Genomic DNA, 7,076 nt, shown 5'->3' with positions numbered 1-7,076 from the left:
CTGTCGGTGTCCCTCAAGGCTCTGTCCTGGGACCCTAAGGGGGTGTTACACACAGCGATATCGCTAGCGATATCGCTGGTGAAAGCACACGCCCCCGTCATTTGTGCGTCACGGGCAAACCGCTGCCCGTGGCGCACAATATCGTCTGGAGCCGTCACAAGGACTTACCTGCCTAGCGACGTCGCTGTTGCCGGCGAACCACCTCCTTTCTGAGGGGGCAGTTCGTGCGGCGTTACAGCGGCATCACTAAGCGGCCGCCCAATAGAAGCGGAGGGGCAGAGATGAGCGGGACGTAACATCCCGCCCACCTCCTTCATTCCGCATTACTGGCGGCCGCAGGTAAGCTGCAGTTCGTCGTTCCCGAGGTGTCACACGTAGCAATGTGTGCTGCCTCAGGAACAACGAACAACCTGCGTGCTCAACAAACAACGATTTTTTAAAAAGGAACGACGTGTCAACGATGGACGATTTGGTGAGTATTTTCCATCGTTAACGGTCGTTTGTGCGTGTCACCCGCAACGACGTTGCTAACGATTCCGGATGTGCGTGACGGAATCCATGACCCCGGCGATATATCGTTAGATACGTCGCTGCGTGTGACGGGGCCTTTACTCTTCTCTATCTATTCCTTTGGCCTGGGACAACTTATAAAGTACCATGGCATTCAGTACCATCTATATACTGATAACTCTCTATTTCTTTGGCCCAGATGTCACTTCTCTGCTCTCCAGAATCACGGAGTATCTATCAGCCATATTCTCCTTCTCTTCTCACTTCCTAATACTCAATGTGGGCATAACCAAACTAATCATCTTTCCCTATCTGACTTATCTCCCCTACATGATCTATCTACTACAATAAATAACACCACACTCTCTCCAGTACTCAAAGTTTGCTGAGTAACCCTCGACTTTGCCTTATCCTTCATACTGCACATCCAATCTCTCACCATCTCCTGCAATCTCCAACTCAAAAATATTTCCAGAATCCGTCCTTTCTTCAACTCCCAATCTACAAAAATGCTACTGCATGCCCTCATAATCTTTAACCTCAATTACTGCAACCAGGGCCGCCATCAGGGCATTACTACTGTGCCTGGTGTAGGGGGCCCGGTGAAGAGAGTGGGCCCGGCCAGGCCCGGGGTAAATACTTATCTTTAGCCTTAGGCAGGACGGGCCCCTTCTCTTCACCAGGCCCCAGTCACAGAAGCAGCAGCAGCAGCAAAGGGGCCCCGCAGTGTCACTTCACTACCAGATATGACTAATTTGCATACGAAGGGGCGGAGCAAGCAAATTAGCCATGTGCTGTAGTGGAGGCAGGGTCAGTGGAGCAGAGCAGGGCGCGTCATCGCTGGGCCGTGCAGCAGGAGGTGAGTTCATCACTCTGAGACCTCATTACACTCCTGCAACAACGGCTGAGGTGGCGAGAACGCAGCAGCCAGCGGGACAGGTAAGCACTGTGAGCCGAAGATTTGCTGATCTCTGCCCCGGGCCTGCGCTGATCTCTGCCGGGGGGAGGATGCTGATCTCTGCCAGTGGGAGGGGGGGTGTTGTGAATGTTAGTTATGTTTTGGCTGCTGGGAGGCTCCCTCTGGTGGCCAGGAATGGTTTGGACTTGGACCAGGTGTGTTGTGCAATGAGCGTTTCCTTTGCTAACTCTCTGCTTATTTAAATCCTGGTCTGATAGCAGGCTATGCCGGATGTCAGTTGTTCTTTGTATCACCAGCCTGCTTCATTCTGCTCCACACCACATCTACCCCAGATAAGTGCTTGCTTTTTATTTATTGTTTGGTTCTTTTGCTCTTATCTGGGTTTGTCATTTGCTGTGGCTGTTTTCAGTTTATTTGCATGCAGGGATTTTCCCCCTCAGTTGCTTGGCTGGGGAACTCCCTGCAGTTCTGTTTGGAGTATAGCTCCTTTGGGTCCATGTGTTTGTGGCTTGTTGAATTTGTTATGATTCTTGTTTTCTGTTCATTGGTATGACAAAAGCACCTGCTATAGGACGGAGTTCAGATCGTGCGATCTGAGGGCCTTTTTCTACTATCAGGAATTTGGAATTTTGCAGAGTTTTTCTCTGGCCACCATCAGTCCCTTTCCTGTCCTTTCCTATTTTAGTCAGTGGGGGCCTCACTTTTTGCTAATCCTGTCATCTGTGTATTGTGTTTTTCCTATATTACTGCAGTCTTTGAATGTGGGGGGCTTGCTATTCTTGTCTATTTTCTGAGGCAGAGAGTTATTCATCTTTCCTTCCTTTAGGATAGTTAGTTCTCCGGCTGGGTTCGCGGTGCACAGGATGTTAGTTCACCCCTCTGCTACTTCTAGTTGTGATGGTTAGTAAGGGGATGGCGGCCAGATTAGTTGCCAATGCTCTTGTCACCTTTTACCAATGATTTGTGGTGGTCTTCCATGGTTCCGGATCATAACAAGGGGGACGCTGATCTCTGCCCGGGGCCCGCGCTGATTTCTGCTGTAGGGGGGCGCTGATCTCTGCCCGTGGCCGCGTGCTGACCCCAGCCCGTCTTGCTTCAGCTAGATCAGGGGTGGGGAACCTCTGGCCTGTGGTCTCCTGGCCTCTCTGCTGTGAGCCTCCCGGCCTCTCTGCTGTGAGCCTCTCGGCCTCTCTGCTGTGAGCCTCCAGGCCTCTCTGCTGTGAGCCTCCCGGCCTCTCTACTGTGAGCGTCCTGGCCTCTCTGCTGTGGGCGTCCCGGCCTCTCTGCTGTGAGCGTCCCGGCCTCTCTGCTGTGAGCCTCCCGGCCTCTCTGCTGTGAGCCTCCCGGCCTCCCTACTGTGAGCCTCCCTCTGTTGTGAGCCTCCTGGCCTCTGCTGTGAGCCTCCTGGTCTCTCTGCTGTGAGCCTCCCGGCCTCTCTACTGTGAGCCTCCCTCTGTTGTGAGCCTCCTGGCCTCTGCTGTGAGCCTCCTGGTCTCTCTGCTGTGAGCCTCCTGGCCTCTCTGCTGTGAGCCTCCTGGCCTCTCTGCTGTGAGCCTCCTGGCCTCTCTGCTGTGAACCTCCTGGCCTCTCTGCTGTGAGCCTCCTGGCTTCTCTGCTGTGAGCCTCCTGGTCTCTCTGCTGTGATCCTCCTGGCCTCTCTGCTGTGAGCCTCCTGGCCTCTCTGCTGTGAGCCTCCTGGCCTCTCTGCTGTGAGCCTCCTGGCCTCTCTGCTGTGAGCCTCCTGCCTCCCGCTGCTGTGTACCACCCTCCCAGTGCTGTGTGCCACCCTCCCTCCAGTGCTGTCTGTTCTCCCTCAGTCCTGTTCATGTCTCCAGTCCTGCTTGTGCCCCTCTAGTGTTGTCCGTGCCACTGCCAGTACTGTCCGAGCCCCAGCCCCTCCTGTGATGTGTATATGCCCCAGTCCCTCCTGTGATGTATATACAGTGCCTTGAGAAAGTATTCGGCCCCCTTGAATTTTTCAACCTTTTTACACATTTCAGGCTTCAGACATAAAGATAAAAAAATTACATTTTATGGTGAAGAACCAACAACAAGTGGGACACAATTGTGAAGTTGAACAATATTTACTGCTTATTTTAATTTTTTCTAAAAAATAAATAACTGAAAATTGGGGCGTGCAATATTTATTCATCCCCTTTACTTTTAGTGCAGCTAATTCACTCCAGAAGTTCAGTGAGGATCTCTGATAATGTTGTCTTAAATGACTGATGATGATAAATATAAGCCACCTGTGTGTAATCAAGTCTCCGTATAAATGCACCTGCTCTGTGATAGTCTCAGTGTTCTGTATAAAGCGCAGAGAGCATCATGAAGACCAAGGAACATAACAGGCAGGTCCGTGATACTGTTGTGGAGAATTTTAAAGCCGAATTTGGTTACAAAAAGATTTATACAACTTTAATCATCCCAAGAAGCACTGTGCAAGCTATCATATTCAAATAGGAGTATCATACCACTGCAAATCTACCAAGACCCGGCCGTCCATCCAAAATTTCATCTCAAACAAGGAGAAGACTTATCAGAGATGCAGCCAAGAGGCCTATGATCACTCTGGATGAACTGCAGAGATCTACAGCTGAGGTGGGAGAGTCTGTCCATTGGACAATAATCAGTCGTAAACTGCATAAATCTGGCCTTTATGGAAGAGTGGCAAGAAGAAAGCCATTTCTCAAAGACATCCATAAAAAGTGTTGTTTACAGTTTGCCACAAGCCACCTGGGAGACACACCAAACATGGAAGAAGGTGCTCTAGTCAGATGAAGCCAAAATCAAACTATTTAGGCACAATATCAAACAATATGTTTGGTGTAAAAGCAACACAGCTCATCACCCTGAACACTCCATCCCCATTGTCAAACGTGGTGGCAGCATCATGGTTTGGGCCTGCTTTTCTTCAGCAGGGACAGGGAAGATGGTTAAAATTGATGGGAAGATGGATGGAGCCAAATACAGGACCTTTCTTGAAGAAAACCTGTTGGAGTCTGCAAAAGATCTGAGACTGGGACGGAGATTTGTCTTCCAACAAGACACTGATCCAAGACATAAAGCAAAATCTACAATGGAATGATTCACAAATAAACGTATCCAGGTGTTAGAATGGCCAAGTTACAGTCCAGACCTGAACCCAATCGAGAATCTGTGGAAAGAGCTGAAAACTGCTGTTCACAAACGCTCTCCATCCAACCTCACTCAGCTCCAGCTATTTGCAAAGGAAGAATGGGCGAGAATTTCAGTCTCTCCATGTGCAAAACTGATAGAGACATACTCCAAGCGACTTGCAGCTGTAATCGCAGCAAAAGGTGGCACTACAAAGTATTAACTTAAAGGGGATGAGTAATATTGCACGCCCCACTTTTCAGTTATTTATTTTTTATAAAAAGTTTAAAATAAACAATACATTTTGTTGAACTTCACAATTGTGTCCCACTTGTTGTTGATTCACCAGAACATTAACATTTTTATCTTTATGTTTGAAGCCTCAAATGTGGGAAAAGGTTGAAGAAAATCAAGTCGGCCGAATACTTTTGCAAGGCACTGTATATACCAGAATGTGCCCAGGATGGGGATGTATATAGCAGGAGGGGCCCAGGATGGGACATATATACCTAAACGGGGACATATCTACAAAGAAAGGGACATATATTTCAGGAGGGGGACATATATATATATATATATATATATATATATATATATATATATTACACATGTTTTTCCAAGAGGGGCAGTGAGACTGTAGGAGGTTTGAGGCGTGGAGGTGGACCTGGGGTGGAGCCTGGGCGGAGTCCCAAGGGGGACCGAAACTTTTGCCAGTATGGGGCCCTGAAATTCCTAGTGGCAGCCCTGACTGCAACATCCTCCTACGTAGCCTCCCTGCAAATTCTCTCACACCTCTCCAGTCCATCCTTCACTCTGATGCCTTACTAATCCACTTCTTTCCTCACTATGTCACCTCTTCTCCCCTATGCAAATTCCTTCATTGGATCCCAATTCCCCACCGTATTCAGTTCAAGCTAAGAATGACCTACAATGCTGTCCATAATCTGTCTCCGTATATCTCTGAACAAATCTCCCGATATACTCCAACACGTAATCTCTGCCGCTCCCAAGACCTCCTCTTATCTGCACTTATCCCTTCCTGATCCAACCCCTTCCAAGACTTCTCCCGAGTATCCCTTGTCCTCTGGAATTCTGTGCCTCAATACGACAGATTATCTGCTACACTTGCAAGCTTCAAACGCAACTTGAAAACCCATCTCTTCAAAAATGTCAACAGTCTGCAATGACACCGCCGCCTGCTCACCACCGTCAGAGCTTCTGCCTCACCACCACTGGAGCTGCCTCGACCACCACCACACCTACTGTCTCCTTCTCATTATCTTATAGACTGCAAGCCCACAAGGGCAGGGAACTCTCCACTCTGTACCAGTTTGTCTACTGTAAGTTATATCTCTATTTTTGTATGTAACCCCTTTTCATGTACAGCACAATGGAATCAATGGTGCTTTATAAATAAATATTAATAAAAAATATTGAGTAGAGTAGAACAGAGCTGATTGTTAATACAAATACCTACAGTTTTCAGCGCACAGCAACCAATGTAAGGGCAGGGGTGTATAGCAGATCTGAGTGTCATTACAAACACTTGCAGCTGTCATCTCACAGCAGTTAGTGTGTAGGGAGGGGATGTACTGCTAAGCTGACAGCACTGTGAGAGAAGAGCTGCAGTATCAATGTGACTGTAATGACACTCAGCACAGCTGTACTCACCTCCACCTAAAACTGACTACCCTGAGATGGAAGCTGGAGTTGTTTGTAATGACATTCAGCTCTGTTCCACTCTCCACAGCAGCTGTAGAGATCAGGGCTGTCTATCATTACATGTCTCACAGTAGAAAACATGTTCTTTTGACCTTCTGGGTGAATGTTCTTTTTTCCTTTGCATGATGCCTTTAGCTTGTGATTGGTCAACCTCATGCAGGGTAAGAGGTATACACCACCAGAGAAGAATCTTTGATAATGCCTATTGGGTTTATCATAAATTATAACATTGCAATCCAATATCTCAGCAATAGAGATGAGAAATTAAAAAATAAGAACTATGTTTTACTCATCTCTGCAGCCATTGCATGATGTGGCCAGTTTAGCATTCAAAAACTGGTGAAAGATCTTCCATAATTTGGTGGGATATAGCGGTAGGGGTTAATAAAGGGCATTTACAGCAATTTTAATATACTAGTAGCCACTATCAGGGTTGCCAACTTGATATTTTTTTTCTGAGCAACTTAACAAAAAATCATGGACAGCCAACATTTTTTTTTACACATTTGAAAATTATAACAAATCATTACGCTTTTAAGTGATAGATGTTTGCAGCCCATAATACTGACATGGAGTAATTACCTGTACTAACTGTGAACTAGCAAATGATCATACATGTACAAAATTCCCCAACTTTAAAAAAATCATCCCCAACATATCTATTTTTTTACATGGATAGGAGAAAAAAGTGCCAGGAAACTCTCAAAGGTTGGCAACCCTGGGCAGTATCCAGATTAATAAGGGAAAGCTGGTGTGTTAAAATGTAATGCACTATATCTGCTCTTCCCAGTTGTGCTGGCAGAATTCT

Source organism: Anomaloglossus baeobatrachus, chromosome 4 (assembly GCF_048569485.1).
Source record: "Anomaloglossus baeobatrachus isolate aAnoBae1 chromosome 4, aAnoBae1.hap1, whole genome shotgun sequence".
NCBI lineage: Eukaryota > Metazoa > Chordata > Amphibia > Anura > Aromobatidae > Anomaloglossus > Anomaloglossus baeobatrachus.
The sequence above is the reverse complement of the archived record's forward strand: the minus strand, read 5'-3'. Positions refer to the sequence as shown.